Source organism: Vicugna pacos, chromosome 10 (assembly GCF_048564905.1).
Source record: "Vicugna pacos chromosome 10, VicPac4, whole genome shotgun sequence".
In the NCBI taxonomy this organism is placed as follows: Eukaryota; Metazoa; Chordata; class Mammalia; order Artiodactyla; family Camelidae; genus Vicugna; species Vicugna pacos.
The window spans coordinates 12440608-12459315 of record NC_132996.1 but is presented as its reverse complement, the minus strand read 5'-3'; the positions used below and the strand labels follow the sequence as shown (position 1 = coordinate 12459315).

General features: G+C 42.6%; 1 protein-coding gene across 2 annotated transcripts in view; it reads left to right on the top strand.

Moving 5' to 3' along the window:
- Window positions 1-18708, top strand: part of FAT3 (FAT atypical cadherin 3) — a 481838-nt gene that overhangs the window by 285567 nt on the left and 177563 nt on the right. The window lies entirely within an intron of this gene.

Sequence of the window (18708 nt, the reverse complement as noted above, 5' to 3'; positions counted from 1 at the left end):
TCATTTTAACTTAGGTTTGGCTGAGGGCAGCATGATCGCCACAAAGGCAGTTCCCACTCAGGCACACGAACCGGGCAGGCATTTGGACCCAAATGATCACACCTGGAAAGTTCCTGAAGGATGTAAAGATCGCTGGTGCATAGCCTGAAAGCATTCAGTATATTTTTGTTGACTCAATAAATGAGACGAAAGCTAAACTGGGCTTTGCAGTTGATAAGGTTAAGGAGAAGTGGATCTTAGTCCAAGCATGACTTTAATTACAGGATGTCTGGACAGTCTCATTCATTGTTTATCCTTTTTTTTAATCCACATCTCTGTATTGGGGTCCGAAATGTAAGAGACTTTAATCGTTGTCCTATTTTGTGAAAGTAATGCTTTTTAATTTGAAATAAGTCTTTTAAAGTTGTCTTACTTGGATCCTCTCATTTTCATTCATTCTCTCAACTCATGGCTAGAAGTTGTTATGTCTAGGCACCGCACAAAGGAGCGTTAGGGCCAGAAAGAGAGGCTGGGATCTGATCACAAAAGGCCGTGAGCATCGGGTGGGGCTAAGACTTTGTACTCAACAGACTGTGAAGATCTGGTGGCAGGGAAGTCACAGATGATGATAAATGGATGAGCTACGTGGTTGGAAGTTGTCATTATCCCTGTTAAGATGCAGACCCTGAATCAGAGCGGCTGTGTGACTTGCATAAAATCACAGGGCATCTAAGGGGAGAAACTAAGGTTTAGCCTTGTTCTCTGGGCTCTGGAGTTTTCTGCGCTCTCCTCCACTACAGTCTTTCTTACCAAAGGCCACTAATAATGCCTTAGCAAACAACAGGGGCAGAGTCAAACAAAAAAAAACAGAGAGAGAGAGATCTGGAAACTTCCATCTATGGACTTGCACAGGAGAGCCATTTACTCAAGTGGAAAATTACAACTGAGGAAGAGGAATATTGACATAAGAGGTGCTTACCCAGAGGACCAGAGAGCTGTTCTGATGATCTCACTTGCAGGAGATTAATACCTACTCTGAGATTTGAATGCAGTCCATTGACTCAAATGAGATTAGATGGCTTCACACTAGCCTCTTTGGTCTCCTGGTAGAAGTTACGTCTGTCTCCCTAGAGTTTCCCACCAGCAGGCGTTGCTGGGGCACCAGACTTGTAACTGATGTTTCCTGACAGGTGGCACATAAGGTGCCTGGGTTTTTGAAAGAGAATAGAGAATTCTAAGGTTTTCCTGAGCTTCCGTCTATTCCAAACTCTCTGTTTTCAAATCCATTATTTATTTACTGAGTATGGACAGATAGGTAAAATTATAAAAGGTCAATATACTTGATAACTACATAAGGGGAAAGTAAGGAACACATCAGTTGTTGCCTTGCAGGTGCGTTTGTCCACGTCATCTCATTTCAGAGTCACAGTGGTCCCACGAGGTAGACTAAGCATTCCCATTTTATGGATGAGGAAAGAAATGGAAGCTCGAAGAGTCTGAGTTACTTGCTCAAGATCATTTAGCTGGGAGGTGGGGAAGCTTGGAACCAAACCTAGATCTTTCTTGACTCACACCCACTGCCCTTCGGGCTAGCTCCCAGATGGACAGCACCCACAAGCTTCTTATCAAAAAACCCTTACTGAAAACATTCACTGTGAAAATGAAAGTGGAGGGAAAAGCATGCAAAATATCTAAATGCCAGGGCAGGAGGGCTTCAGCAGTGTACATGAATGTTTTGCATATAGGCATTCCTGCTTTTGGGCGACAGTCAGACAGTCATTTATTGAGGGGCTGCTACATGCCGGGCACTCCTGCAGGGGCTGCGGATGTGGCAGTGCATAAGACGGAGACGGAGCTCTCGCCTTTGTGAGGCTTCCATCCTAGAGAAGGAGTTAAGACAATAGATAAGGAAACACGTAAACAGGGTAATTTCAGATGGTAGGATCAGAAGTAAATACAACAAGGAAGGGGAGACTTGAGGTGCAGAGAAGGACAGTATTTTCTCGAATGATGATATTTGAACTGTGGTCTGTGCGGTGAGGAAGGAATGAACCGTGCAGATATGGGGATGGAGGTGGGTGGGAGGGAGAAGGATTGCAGCCAAGGGCAGGGCAAGGACAAAGGCTTAACACAGAAGTAAGCTTTGCACGTTCAAGGAAAAGGAAGACTTGCCAAGTAGCTGGGATGTGACGATAAATTATCAATATTTTGGTGAATTGAATTGAATCTGTTAAGTATGAAGACTGCTTTCAAAAGAAAGTGATTAACAGGGAGACATGGAAGAGAGGACGTAACCTGAGAAGAGAAACCCTTAGAGAAGATGCAGCAGAATCCAAATGATCAGGGCCTGGTTTTGGCAGAGTTCTTAAGAGAAGTGTGGTGTTTGAATCCCTGTTGGGTCTCCTTCAGTTAATGGGGAACCCCGATGGCACTTAATTGAATTGATCCTATAACAGCTCAGTGGCTTAAGACAAAAACACTGTCCACACACCAAATTTGCATTTTTCTGAAGCAGGATTTCAGTGGAAAGACTTGATGGGGCCCCCAACCCCCTGAGAACTGAAAAGCAAGTATAGACTCTTATCTGAAGATGCTTTTCCAGCAAATGAAATAATGAATGAGAGATAGAATAGAAGACAGAATAAATTAAATTCCTATAATGAAAAAGAATATGGAAAATATGTATGTATAAGTGAATCGCTTTGCAGTACACCAGAAACTAACACAACATTGTAAATCAACTATAAATCTGTAAATTAAAAACAAATAACAAAATCATTTCTATGCTTTTTCAAATATTTTGGTTGAATAATGAAGTCATTTTACATGAAACAGTGGAAAATAAAATTGAACAGGAAGAGGAATCTTGTATCCTCGTGGTTAAGAAGAAGGATTCTGGAGTCAGATAACTAGATCAGGTTTGATATCCCTCACTAAGTGCATAACCTAAGTTGCTTAGTCTTGCAAAGACTCGATTTCCTTCTCAGCAAAATGGGGATGATAGTGGTATTTAGCATTTTAGCAACAGAAATTTGAATTGTTAGGACGATTAAATGAGCTGTTGCATGTTAAGCGTTCAGCATACCACTGGCCACATGGAGAATCATCAGGAAAGGGTACCAGTTGTCAGCTGGGTTAGGGAAATACGTAACTATGTGAGGAGGACAAAAAGCAGTCATAAAGCAGTTCTGAGAGTTTTTGAGCAGGGGCAGCACCTAGTCGGAGCCAAGCGCTGTGGAACCTGACAAGGTGCTGTCCCTCTCCGAGCCTTAGTTTCCCACCTGCAAACCTAAGGGGATGTCAGACCGGGCGGTAAACACTCTCAGACGTGTCCGGCCTTGAAAATTTACCGTTTGGATAAGTTCATCGCAAGAAACCTGGCATTCAGTTGCGATCTGAAACTCTGATGATCAACCATCCTGATTTGCCCAAGACTGGGGGGTTTCTTGGGACACAGAGCTGGGACTTTCAGTCCTAAAACCGGCAAATGGTTGCTCACTCTACAAAAAGGGATGCTTCCAAGAGGAGGCAGAGGGAGTAGGAAGGAAGCTCTGTTTAAATGGTATCTGACTGGTGTTCTCCTAGCTTCCCCTGCCTGTTCCTTTGTTGGGCTTAGGTACTTGCTTGTAACGTGGTCTTGGTCCCTTTTTTCTGAGCCTGAGAAGAATGGAGAGGGGAACTTTTCCCACTGTCACCTACGATGTTGTTTCTTGACGTGTAAAACGCTTTCATGTTAAAAGTTAAGAGAGCACCTTAAAGGAGAAAGATATTATTTTCTTTCCGTTTCCAACAATAAATAATACAGAATTCCAAGATTTCCCTAGGATGTCCTGAAGTAACTTTGGAACAGGACTGGGGTCCTTCTTGCCTGTGTGCTTTTGTTACTGACTTCAAGCTCATACTGCTACCACAAGACAGGCCATTAAATCAAGAGACAAGGTGTTGGGGCAAGGAATAACGACTTTATTCAGAAAGCCAGCAGAAGATGGTGAACTAGTGTCCCAAAGAACCATCTTACCTGAGTTAGAATCCAGGCTTCTTTTATACTAAAAGAGGAGGGGGTGTGGTTGGTTGTTGCGAACTTCTTGGTGTCAGAATCTAGCAGCTGTCCACGTAGGTCACAATGTTTCTGTAAACCTGTAGTAAGACAAATGTTACTCTCTGTTCCGCAACTTTTTGTCTTTCTGTGAATAGGAAAGGATTATACCTTTAAAGGTGAGAGCCTTGAGAATAGACTATCTCGTATATCTCAGGCTAGAGGCAACATTCCTGACTTACAGCAAAAGCAGTAGAATTCAAAGGTTAAAGTAAAAGAAACAGATCCAATATAGAGTCAGATTTTTTCTTCCCTATTGCCCCTTTCCCTGTCCTGTGAGAATGTGATGAAAGGTTATCTCTTCCTCGTCTGGCTGACAAACTACTCATTTCAACCAAGCGACCCCATCATGAGAAGGCTTCCCTTGCACCCTCAGGTGGAGATCAAGGCTGACTCTTCTGTGCCCCCATGTTACCTTTCTGCATAATTCTAACTGAGCCTTTAACAGCTTAGCTATAATTATTTATCCACTGACAATATTGTCAGCATTCCCTGAAGGCAAGTATCCCAGTGCCAAGACTAGAACAGTAGTTTGTGTTATATTAAAAACCCAGAGCCCAGAATGACTGATGAGACCATGGAATGCATCCTGCCCTCTGTCCTGTCTGCTGCTTCAGTTGGTTAATGCAGAACCTTCTAGCAATTTTGTTTTCCATGGGGGAAATGAAACCCATTAATGTAATTTCAGACCTTAGTCTGTCTAGCTTGAGTTCCAGGTTTTCTAGTGCCAGGGCACCAGTGTGACTCGCAAGAATTAAAATTGCAGCAAAATTAAATAATCTTGTTGAATGGATGCTAAACCAGGTGCCAGTTCCATGACATGTAGCATCGACATGTACAGGTACTAATTATCCACTAATTACAACCACAGCAGAATTGAGCTCATTTTCACTGAGAAAGAAGGACTGACACAGTGTTGTGAATGCTTTAAAAATCCACTCTCAGCCCCTGTATGCCCAGCCATTTGTTCAAAAGATACTGAATTTCTCAGAGTGCCAGCAAAGAGGGTGACATTTTCTTTTAACACGGAGTAGCATGTTTCTTCGGCTTGTTAGTTTGTAAATGGGTACCTTTTGGGTACTCACCCAGTACAAACTGTTAGCCCCAAAGAGGGGATGCTAAATTGCTGAAAATACAGAAGGAACATTTTGCAACCCTGTTTCTGGCCCCTCTGCTGGATTGCATGGGAGGGGTGGAGGTCAACCTTGGGACAACAAGGAAAGGAGTGAGAAAGAGAGATGGAGAAACCTGAACACGGGTGCCCAGCTGACCCATGACCAGAGGCAGCCCTGAATTTCCAATTTGCCCCATTTCAGGTCTGTATCACTGTTCTCATCCCTGAAATAGGAAGAAAACCTAAACAAGCTTCTGCCACCTCTACCGTGGGAACCCGTAAAAGGAAAGCCAAATGAGTAATTATAGGATACTCTGAAGACACAAATGCAGGAGTCACACAGAGCTGGCTAGTAGTGATGCAACGCTCAATAAATGACATGCATTTATATTGCTTTTTTCCATAAATGTGGAGTAATTAAGATCTAGAGACATGATACGGTGGTCTCCCAGGCTGCCCACCTTCCCCCAACTCCCCACACTGGCTCCACCCCTACAGCCAGGATTAGCTGCTCTCTGATTTTGCCTCAAGTTTTACTCTTTCAGTGATTCACTCACTTACTTGCCAGTTCTTTTGGTTTTGCTTTCGTTTTTCATTTTCTGAACAAGAAACTAAAACGGCATCTAGGTCAACCTTTCAGTAAGGTATGCCTGAGATACCCTGCTAGTACACTCTGTTTTATGGATTTTTGGTTGCGTTTTAGAAAGATCAGTACATTAGCCCCCAGCCAGGAGTGTGATTCTGCAAGGCCCTTTGACTCATCTTCCATTTAGAGATTCACCATGGAGTGCTTGGAGGACCTAGAGAAATCAGAGGCTGGCTGCTTTTTGCAACCTCCTCCTTTCTGTTTTTCACACCCCTGTCCCCCCAACACAGTTTTAATGTTCTTTGAGAAAGGAAACATGGCTGAACCCTCTCTGACAGGTTTGGAATCTGCTTCTATGTGACAGATTCTTGGATAAATAACATAACTTAGTTAAACAAAAAGTAAAGGCAAAAAAGAAAGAAAATACATATTAGAAAGAATCGAGAAAAACTCATTAGCATGGGCAGTCTGCCATCTCCCCTCTGCCCCATTAACCTCAATTAACCACCCAGACTGCAGACTCTGACCTATGATACCAAAAAATATGGCTTTATGAACTTGTAACATTGTACAGTAAAAATCCAAAATACTAATTATCTCAGCACATAATTCCATTTTGAATGTATTTGGAAGCTTTTCCCAAAAGGCATGGAAGCTTTTGCAAACCATAATATAAAATGCTGAGTGGCATTTCCACATATGTGGCCCATTACCTGCTTTGGGTGGTTCCGATCCCAGGCTTGTCATCTCTGGTGTGGGGACAGTAATAACCCCCTCAGAGGTGTTTGGTCAGAAATGACCCAGAGGACGTGTTCCTGCAGCTGTGCTCTGCACACTTCCATGAACATTTTCAATAGTACAGTTTATTCACCCAATAGGCGAATACTTAATTGATTATCATCCATATGCCAGGCGCTTTGAAAGATACAAAGATTAGCTTAGGCTCTTAAAACATGAATATTAAATGAATAAAAACATGGTTGCCCTGGAGAAGCCACAGTCTATTGAAGGAAACAAACACCCAAACAGAATACAAAGTGATAAAGCTATAACAGAACTGTTTAAAAATTTCTCTACAAAAGAGCAGAGGAAGTGTACAACTCCTCCCTGAATTGATACAGCATTTTTCCCAAGGAAAGAATTCTAACTCCTCCTTTACTTCCACTTATATTTATAAAGGAAAAAAAATGTATATTACCCCTAGTGAGGAAGGGGTTAATTGCTCCCCCTTTAAATCATTGCTAAGTCACAGAGGAAGAAACTGAGGCGCATACCACTTTTAAAGGCTCGCATAAAATTGCTGCATTTGTTGATGAACGATTAAGCACAAATTTCATCGTTCTTGCAAGAGATGGTACCTTTCCCCAAAGAAATACCAGAAAATTCCATGAATTCAAACTTTTTTTGAGGAGGATTCTACAGAAAGTGGATTCTAAAATATTTCAGGAAACACTCGTTTACGGCTTCCAAATAAACACATAAGGTTAATGCTACTATTAACAAAATGTTGCCAAACAAAAGACCTGCTTGGGCAGACTGGAATGAATAGTTACCTAGGTCGTTTGCAATTAGAACATCAAAATGGTGGTTGTTAAAATTGAAGTGCTTTGCAAATGGTTTGTCTGGAGTACATTAAATATTCCCCTGAGACCTTTCCACCCTATTAATTTACCGATGTGGTACAAAGGTAAACTTCAACCAGCCATAGAACTATTACAAATTCTCAGATAGGTGGAATGAAAAATAATGAGGTTTTACAGTGTATATAGAAATTTAGGACAGAAGAAAATGATTGAATTATGTGAAAATTAACTGGAAAATGTGTGATATAAAAAACAAACAGTGTTGTCAGTCTTCTGATAACTTTCAAAGCTTTTCATAACAAGTGATATTTTCCCCAGATTTGTTTTAATTGGGTTTCAAAGCATTGCTCCCGCCTACGACCTTGTATAAGTCATAGAGCAAAGATGATCTTCAAGAGTTGCATGCCTACAAAGCACGTGTGTGTTTTCAAGACTTTGCACATCCTCTGAGTAATTTACACTTTGCCCATCCTCCTGACTTTATCTGTCACATGAAAACAGATGTAGAGAGAAATTATTTGCAGTGAAATCATTTCTAAGGGGAGTTCAGTGGTGGTTTTCACACCTCGGGAGTGTGGCAGGAATTAAAGAACTTTGTGGTGTTCGTTTGATTAAGCAGAAGGAAACTTCAACTATTCATTGCTTGGTTATTAAGTTCTCAGACATTGTCAGAAGTAACCAGTCTAGAGACAGTAAGGTTTTCCTTTAGGATCTAATCAGAAATAGCATCCCATCGCTTTTAGGGTTTTTAATAAAAATAGAAGATAATGCACTGACTTTTATAGATGCTGTTTCTGTTTCTTAAAACAGTATCTGCTAAGTGCAGGGCACCACATGAAACATGTCCTCTGGGTCGTTTCTAACCAAACGCCTATGAGGGGGTTATTACTGTCCCCACGTCAGAGATGACAAGCCTGAGATCAGAAAAGTGATGTAAGTTGTCATTGGTCACACCGCTGAGAAATAGCAGAGCCAAGATTTAAACCCAGATTTACCTTTTTTCATTAACCTCTGTCTCCTGATGCTCAGCTAAAGATTTGACATTTTAACTTTTTCCAACTTCTCTGGTAGAATCTTATTCACCATTAAAGGCCCTGGAAAAATTCAACTTATGTTTTCCTGTCACACAATTTAGTGACAATCTTTCCTTCTACAGGGCACTTAGAGTTGTCTAGGGCATGTATCAGCTCACACTGTTAACTAGTTCTGCTCCTCACACAACAAGCCAATAAATAGGGAGACAAGGTGTTGGGGCAAGGAGTAATGACTTTATTCAGAAAGCCAGCAGACTGAGACGGAGGACTAATGTCCTAGAGAGCCATCTTACCCAAGTCAGAACTCAGGTTCCTCTTATACTAAAGAAATGGGAGAGGTTGTGGTTGGTTGCTGTAAACTTCTTGGTGTCAGAATCCTTCGTTCTTGTAGCTGGCCACCTAGGTCAGGTCATGATGTTCCTGTAAACCTCCCAGACAAATGTTATTCTCTGTTCTGCAACTTTTTATCTCTATGAATGGAAGAATGTTCTACCCTTAAAGATCAGAGCCTTGAGAATGGACTGTCCAGTATATTTCAGGCTAGAGGCAACATTCTTTCGCAGAAGGTGCAGAGCCAGCACAAGTAAGCACAGGAGGCAGAGCAAAGGGTTACAGGTAAAGGAACAGATCCCATGTGGAGTCAGATTTGTGCCTCCCTGTTACATCACTTCATATCATAGTTATTTGCATACATGTCTGTCTCCCCTCCTGGAATCTTAGTTCCACGAGAGCAAATATGGGACTTATTGTTGTATCGTCCTGGCTCGTGCGTACTGTGCCTTGTGTAAGAACATGTTTTTGTGGGGAAAGACGTAGCATTACCATGGGGATGAGGTTTTCCCTCTCTGTGAGGATCCTAGGACCCAGAAGGGGCTGGGAACGGTGTAACACAACATAAGGAAGTGTGCCAAACTGTACCTGAGATGACCCAGTGTATTAGGGGAAGACCGGGCCCATATCAGATCTAAAGTCAGAACAGACCTGACAACCATAGTTGAGTCCTTCTCTGGGTGGGCTCAGAATAGAATCTGGCAGAATTCAGATGAAGGCACACAGGAGACTGTGTGTCAGGTGCCTCATTTTACTGGTCTTTAAATTATTCTGTATTGTAAAATTGAGTTGTTCATTGTGGGGAAGTAAGACCAATTAGATAAGCCATAACCCCATCATCCAGAGATAACAACTGTGTATACCCTGCCTGCCTAGTACCATCACCTGGTGCTTTTTAAAAGTCCCTATGCCTAGACCTGCACCCATACCAAATAATTCAGAATGTCTGGATGTGGGATGCTGCTCCCCAGGTGATTCCAGTGCACAGCCAAGTTTGCACAGCAATGGTCTAGAGCCAGGCTTCTCAGAATTGAGTACATACAAATCACCAAGGTCTGGGAGGAGCCTGTGGCATTTCTAACCAGCTCCCAGGTAGTGCTGATGCTGTTAATCTCTGACACACTTTGAGGAGTAAGGATATACACTCTCATCTCAATAAAATGGAACAATGCATGGATGAAGGATTTTTTTTTTTTTAGTTTTTAATTGAAGTATAACGATTTACAATGTGTTAGTTTCAGATGTTAAGCAAAGTGATTCAGTTATACATATATATATATATATATATATATATATATATTCTTTTCAGATTCTTTTCCGTTATAGGTTATTATAAGATATTGAATATAGTTCCCTGTGCTATACAGTAGGATCTTGTTGTTTATCTGTTTCATATACAGGAGTGTATATCTGTTAATCCCAAACTCCTGATGTATCAACTCCTTCCTCCTAATCACTAGCTCTTCATCAAGAAGCTCCAGGTTTTTTTTTGTTTTGTTTTGTTTTGTTTAGCTTTTGTCTGTTTGGTTTTTTATACGTTAATTTTTTAATGACCAAAAGAATAAGAAAATATTCAGATATGCTACTTTCATCAAGTTATGAACCAGCTAGCATAAACAAAGAGCTATATAGCTCAGAGCCAAATAATACCATGCAGAGAGCTATTTTTAATTTTTTATGTTGATTCCACTAGGTAACATGCTTCTGAGCAATGAGGTCATTTTTGTCTTAACAACTTACAACATTCTAGAATAAAAATAGTTTAGGGAAGGGGAAGGGATTGTTGGTAGGGAGGGTATCTATTAATTAATTGCTAATCTCAATTAATAATGCAGCCTTAATTATTTGCCAACACAGAAAACATGAGCAGGAGAACAGTATTTCTGGAAAGCACTGAAATTACGAACTTAGTCATTCATTCAGTATTACCGAATACCTACTCTTTGGTTAAAACTGCAGTACACACCAACACATATAAAAACCTACAGGATGGGAAGAGTGTGGATAAGCACACCGCTGTGGAAAAGCAACTCCCATATATGTATTTATTTGTATCTTAAGCACAAAATACTATCAAACTAAACACAACCAGAGGCTATGTTTAAATCTAACCAATGAGTTCTCACTATATGCGGATGCCATGATACTGTGTATAGGATTTCTTATGAATAAATCTTTGAACAAGTTATTTAAACTGTGAACATTGGTTTCCTTATCTGTCAGATGACAAGGTAAGAAGTAGAAATTTTACAATTTTTGTTGCCCTGATCTTTGGACACAGGAGAGAAATCTCAAGATCAGAAGGAAACAAGGTTAGGCCATTGAACACATAAGGTACTCCAGGCATTATTTGTGGAGCTAATAGTAAGACTAATGTTTTCTGAGCATTTAATATGTGTCAGGGACTGAGCTAAGCATTTTAAATTGATTATTTAATTTAATAAATCTCATTTTGCTTAAAGAAACTAGAAAACTCGCCAAAGAACAGGCAGTTGCCTCAGCCTGGAACTGGGATGGGAAGCCAGGCGGCCGGATGCCAGCAGCTGAGCACTGGTTAGTGTATTGCTCATCAGTTCACCATAATGTTCCTCAGGCTAGATAATCTTTGAAACCCATCCATAGGGGATAATTTAGATTGCCAGCCATTTCTTCCTAATTTTGATCATCCCATATTCAGAATTCTGTAAAAAAAAAAAATCTTGGCAGAAAGAGGAAGGGGGAGACGTGCGCCATATTGCACATCTGAGCACACTCATCAGTGGTATGTTAATGGCACCTAAAATGGCATCATTTCATATGACATCCCTAATATTGGTTCACCATCTGCAGCTTGATTTCTCTGAAGAAATCCAATATGGCATTCAAGGTTTAGCAAAATCGCCTAGAGACTTCTTCAGGTGCATAAATACTTCTTCATCTAGGCTGAATCAGGAGGCAGAGCCGGAGGGCTCTGTGAGATGGCTGGGAGAGAGCCATGAGGATTGATGATGAGGAGAGGAACTGAGGGAAGAACAGATGGGACTGGTAAGAATCCAGGTATTCCGGCAAAATTAGATTTGTACACAGCATCTCTGGTCCTAAGAGTGGATGTGTGTGTACATGTATATGTGTATGTGAGTGGGTGTGGCAGGACCACCTGGTACAAGAGAGAATTATTCAGAGGAGGTGACCTTTGGAAGTTTTCTCCACCATACTTCCTCAACATTACTAGTCCCTTGTTAGCCACTGTCTTACCCTTCACTCTGATGACAAGTTGTCTTGACCCAGATCCCCTAATCGATTTCTTCTGTAATGAGTGGTACACATCGAGGGAGCAGGGTTTGCCTGAACCTCAGAACTCTCCCTCTAGGCTGCAGACAATTCCATCTGTCAACTAGGCCTGAAGGGAAGGTGCAAGATGTGTAAGATGTGTGCCAGCATCAACCTTTTCCACCTTTGCTTCTTGGAGCAGCTACGGAATCCTGTATCCAAAGGGGAAGGTATTTCTAGCAGAAGAGCACTGCCCACAGTTTCCCTGCTGCTAAGGCAGAATTGGGAAATGTCATCCGTTGCCTTGCCAAGGAAAACAAGTGAAACTTACCTGTTACAGAAAACCATCAGCTATGAACCATGTTTGACCCACAGGGTCTTTATACTTTGGCTTAAGATGCCGTCTCACACCGTTTTAAAAGTTCTATTAGCATCTTGGAAATCATGATTTATAAAGAAAAATCCAAGTTGCAGGCTTAAAGCTGCATCGGTGAATTCCCCTGTCAGAATTTCTTAAGGAAATTTAATAGCAGCACTGTGCGCTCAGTTGAGCAACTCCAAATCTTTACATCTGATGAAACAGCGCTTACTTAAGAAGCATTCCTGATGGGGCCAGTTTCCAGAATCTTTTTTTTTTTAACCCCCTCATAACTCATGTTATAGCTCTTGTATATATATTTTTTCTGGTTATTCTTTTCTTTTCAAAGAAACATCATGTAGTCTAAGAGCACATATTATTTAGGTGTTTTTTAAACAAACATGTCTTCACTTTAACTTTAATTCTTCCTACAATCCTGAAATTTGTATTTACTGTGTCCATTTTATTTTGTCCAGATTCAGTGCACGCCTCATGTCCCTGTGTAAATACTACAGGGAATATTTTAAGGCTTCCGAATGGGCTGAAATAAGAGGTGGAAATAGTTTCTAGAAGTTAGAATCTTGTGGAAGAGACAATAAATATGAGAATAACTACTTTTTTTCCTGCTTAAAAACACACACTCATAGTTAACTGATGTTTTTGCTTTGCCCCCTTTGAGAAATATGCATGTGAGTGTTCAAGTGTTGATTTCGTGGGTGAATAAAAACCAGAACCCGGTCCCTCTTATTCCTGCCAGCGACCTGCCCAGATCCTGCACAGCTGGACTGAGGTCCATGAAGAAGAAAGCGAGGTCAGGTGAGAGAGCAGGAAGAGCAGAATGATTCCTTTTGGTGTTTCCATATTACTGCAGGCTCTTCACACTGAAAAGAGACACTTTTGGACATTCCTAGATGAGGAACAGGTCTAGAAAAGAAAGATGTGGTTGCTCTAGTCCCATAGCTAGCTACTGACAAAGCTAAAACAGGGGCCCGGTCTCCTGGCTCCTGGGCAGGTGGCTTTGCCAGGGCTCTGCATCCCTGTCTGCTAGGAAGACAGTGCAGATGCTTCAGGTAGAGGCTCTGGATTTGAATCACGGCTCGATCATGGCAAGCTATTTCACAGTTTCCTCCTATAAACGAGTCAGAATGGTTCCTATTTCTCTAAACTCTTGTGAGGTTGAAAACGTTAACAGTCACACATGTGAACTGTTCAGTAGTGCTCAACAAATAGGACTCTATACGTGTTGGACACTAATATGCTATTATTTGCCCACCTTTCTCCGTAGATGAGATGTAAACCAGGATGTGAGAAAACCATGGAAGGGGCACAAAGCCCCTGTGTCTAACATTAAAGATTAAAATCTTTACCTAGAGGCTGAAAAACGGTGTGTGTGTGTGTGTGTGTGTACAGTAAGAGGCTATCAGGAAGTGTTCTAATGACCACCGACTGTCAGCATGGAAGAAGAAGTCTGAAAACTGGGAAAACATTAAGATCATTCAAAGAAAGAGAGCATAGCAACAACTTTAACTCCTGTGCTTTGGGGCCAATACTGAGAGTTCTGGGAGGCTGTATCCACGTCGCTTTCTTTCAGGCAGGTTTTCCTTGGTACCCACCATGTACCAGGTTCTATGTTAAATGCCAGGGACACAAGATGAATGAGACCTATTAACTACCTTTTAGCTTTTATCCTGTTAGGGAAGATTGACTCTTTAAGAAATAATTAGAGCCAACTACTGGGTGCCATACTAGAGATATTTATACATTCAACAGATGTAATAGGCACTGACCTAGGTTCCTGAGCTCAGTTAGTGAGCCACCCAGAGCCTTCCTGAAACTGTGGTCTGGAGACAGAGCCAGACAATAGATAAGTTACATGCAACATGCTAGAGGAGGAAAGGTCAGAGAAAGCCTTGCAGAGAAGGTGACAGTTAAACTGTCTGGAACAATGGTGAGGGGGTTTACCAGATAGCCGGGGTGGGCATGGAGAAATGGTAAGCAGAGGAAATGGGATGTGGAAAACAACAGAGTAAGCACCAATTGTAGCTTACAGGGCTGATAATTCCGGATGTATTTGTAATACCAAACTCTGCTTCCAACAGTCCTGGAAAATTATGCTGAAACAGCTAAGATCTACATTGCTTCGAGTAGCACTTAAAGGAAATGTCAATGTCATGGCAATAGATTACACAGCTGCGACCCAGGACACCCACAGGGAGGAAAAGCAGGGAAAAGATGTCATCCTTGCAAGTATCACTTCTCTGACCATAACTGCTTAGAACATTTTGAGTTATCTTTTGAACAGGCAGCCACATTTTCATGCTCAGATTGTTTCTCAGAAAGGTCGTTAGATTCCCCCATTTCCACAACAACAACAAAAAATCAAAAGCAGCCCTTTTTACTGTAATTGCATGGTTCCAGCCATATGCTCTCCCCTCTCCCTTTACTGAGTATCATTCACATAGGACTGGCGTAATCCCCCTTCTAAATTGGAGGTTTGCATATGTAATTATATCAAATGATGTGTTTGTTTATATCCCCAAACCACATTCCAAAGCGCGCCTATGATTTATCTTTGAAATTCAGTTTCATCATGTCAGTCCCCAATTTACTGTGCCCAATGGGTCTACAGTTACATGTGTGATGTACACGCCTCTCTCTCGCAGAGATTACACGATGAGGTTGCCTTCCACAGTGGTGAATCGGAGCAGAGGAAGAGGAAGGTTGCTGTGTTTCAGTCTCTGTCCTGTTCTAAGGCTGAACTGCATCCCACTACAGCAGAGTTGTTAGCAAGGGAGATACAGCTTTGGCAATATTGACTAATTCCTCTGGACTCTGGAGGATGGCTCTCCTGGCTCCTGTCTGACTGTGAAACATACCATTTCTCTAAAGCAACATAACTCATCCTATGAATATGTATCTTGAGAAAGAAGAAAGCTTTTGCCCCTTCTTGGTTTAGCTGGCCCTGTCTTGACAAGAAGATTTATTTTCAGTGCAAATAACCACCAGTTGTGGTTTTAACCCAAAATGTTCTGTTCATTATTTTTATGTTCCAGACTCCCCATGGACAATGGCCCAATTCATTCCATCCCTTCTTTCTACCAGATTCCCAAACTAACTCAATCCTTGAAGCTTATTTTCTACCTAATAGTTTGTCCCTCTTAACTCCCTACCCCTTTATTGCCCCTCCCTCCTCCCCTCTCCCCACTGGTAACCACACCTTTGTTCTCTCCATCTGTGAGTCTGCTTCTTTGTTGTTTTACTTGCTAGTTTATTGTATTTTTTTAGATTCCACATATAAGTGACATCCTACAGTATTTGTCTTTCTCTATCTGACTAATTTCACTTAGTCATTCAATCATTTAAGTATTTCTAATAGTCTGTCTTCTCCAAACATGGAAGACTCGTTAAAATCTAAAAGGCAGAGTTTATGATCACCTACTAATTTTTTTTTGCCTACTGATTTTTAAACAGCTTCACTGATGCATAATTTACATATTATAAGAGTCACCCACTTAAAGTACGCAGTTCAGTGGTTTGCAGAACACTTATGGAATTGTGCAACTGTCACCATTATCTGTGACTTCAGAGCATTTTCATCACCTCCAAAAGAAACCTTGCCCCCCTTAGCAGCCTCTCCCTGTTCCCCTACCCCACCTCATCCAATCTCCTCTTTTTCACTTTTGACTTAGATCTTTTTCCTGCCTTTTCCTTTAGATCTGTAAAACTAACGTTGATAGAAACCCAGAGAACATGGGCCTGCAGAGGTTTCCTCGCCTTTCCTCCAGGAACAGAAACTGCTTGGCTTTCTCACAGCTCCAGGCTCACTATTGTGTGTGGTTTTCAGACTTCTCAGGAAGCCACTCTCCTTCTGGTTGGCTGACAAATGTGTGAAAAGCACATCCTGGGGAAGCTTTGCACGTGGAAGGGAGCCTGGCTGCTCTCCTGCTTACACACATGCATTGTGAACAGAGGTGGCTTTCCGAGACAGTTGCCCTCAGGATAACCAGGATGTGGCCGAACACAAGTTCACGTGCCCCACGCACAGCAGTGAGGCCAAACAAACCGAAATGTTGGAGTTTGAGAAAGGTTACTTGCAGGGCCTAGCAAGGAAAATGGGTGGCTTGGGCCCCAAAATCCCTGAACTCCCCGAAGGGTTTCAGCAAAGCATATTTAAAGGCCAAGTGACAGAGGGGCGGGGTTGCAGGGTATGCGTCAGCTCGTGCACAATTCCCAGATGGTCGATGTTGAGGTAACAGGGGATTCACATCATCAGGCCTTAGCGCCTTAGGTTTGGGGACTCATGGTCATCAGCTAGTTAACTTCTTCCATTTGGTGGTGGTTTTAGCATCTGTAAAACAACTCAGGGAGTGTGCACTCAGGATAGTGAGACACTATCATCTGGGTGCTTCAGAGAAAAGCTGCAGCCAAGCATATGGGGGAGGGGTGTGTCCCGGGAAGGCCCCGTCGGTCGAGTCGTGCTCGATGGCAAGGAGAGGAAGCTGGCACACTGTCATGCCACAGTGGGCTGCGGTTGCGTGATCCATGTGAGGAGGACCTGAAATGACACTACAGCCCACTGGGGACCGGAGGGCAAAAGGGTTCCTGCTCTTTTGTGCTGGGAAGAAGAGCAAGCGAGCAAGAGCAGAGGCTGACAGCCCTTTAACCTGTTCACGGCCTCCACAGAACAAGCATTTCTCATTCCCATGGCGACCTCTACCAGAGGCTGCCCCCGAAGAGGTGGTGAGGTCCCTGAAAGCCTCCTGCCCGCTTCCGAGAGCAGCTACTTCTCACTCAGGAAGAGCCTCCATGACACATGACCTTGTACGATAGCACGGCCTGAAGTTGAAGGCATCAGATTTGTGTGTCAGATGCCTCCTGGTGTGACCACGCTGACCCTTAGTCAATGTGACTCAGAGAGCAGGCTCCTGTTTATTTCTTCCTTTATCACCTCACCCGCCAGTGCATTCACACGTATCCATCTCCCCCCTCTCTCCCCTCCACACATGCACTGAGCCTAGGGTCTGATCCAGATGCTGAAGCCACTCAGTGTATTTCATTCTTCAATGGGCAGAAAACCTCACGTCAATAAAAAGTCAGAGTGAGATTCAACAAAGGATGCTAAAATTGCAGAGAGCCTTCTCTGAGAATCAGAAGAGCACCTCAAGACTTCATCCCAAGAGATTCAGATACAGTAAATGAGGGGTGCAGTGGGGAAGAGGACCTACTTTTCGTGAGTTTCCTAGGAGGAGGTTCGGATGGGAAGGGAAGTCACTGATTCTCTCCCTTGAAACGCTTGATAGCAGCCGTCCCTCCAGAATCTCTGCTAGTAGTTCATCTTTGTATCCAGAGATGCCTAGCACTGCCGTCCACAGAGAAGAACTCAGCAAGTGGTTTTAAATGAATACGAAAGGCACACCGCCCCTCAACCCCCCAGATACTCTCCCCACTCACAAAACACTGCCCCCCTAAACAAACACACTGTAAGTCTGTCTGCAGCAGAACTGATATTAGAATATGAGTAGTCTGTCTCTTCTGCAGCAACTTTTGTCTGCTGAGCATTAATGAAGTTCCTGTTCTTTTTTTTTAAGCCCGGTGCTTAGGTGGGCACCAGGGCTCCTGAATCAGAAAGCAGGCCTTTCCCATGAAATCAGTCTGTCAGCCCGTCTGGTGGGAAATCCAGACATGTGAGCGAAGGATTGTGGTCAAGAGCCAAAAGCGATACCATGGTGGAGTCGGCTCGTTCTGTTGGGACGTATCAGAAGGAACTGTAACCCTGGGACAGAGGATCACCTCTCTAACATCTGGGCTAACACTGGAACTAAATTTGAAAAATCTGTGGATGAAGCGGTAGGGTGGGCACATTCCAGAAAGTGCTCATAGAAAGGCAGATCGCTTGTGCAGTGGGGAAACAGGTTTCCCTCCCATGGGGAGTGTGGACAGATGAGAGTGGAGGGGAGTGGGGGCAGCTTGCAAACAGCTACTCTACCCTCAGTGGGATTTTATTTTGAAGGCCGTGGGGAGCCACTTAACTTCCTGTAGCCTTCCTTGGCTTTCTCTAAAATCACGTACTCCCCGCCCAGCACCTCTGTGTGAAACAAAAACGTGGGCACCTCAGCAGATCTTGATAAAATCCTTTTTCCGTACTTCCTGTATCTATCAGCTTAAGGGATGAGCCTTTCACATGATTTCTCTCTTCTTTCCTGTCGATCAGCATTTGCCATGAAAAAAGCCCAAGCCGGAGTCTCCAATCTTCAGGGACATTGTGGAATCAAGAAGTGGAATGTAAATTTGACCTCCTAATTGCCATTTGACGATAATCATAATAAATCCTGCAAAAGACTAATTGGTGCAATAAACCGGGTTGCCTTGAAGATTTCGT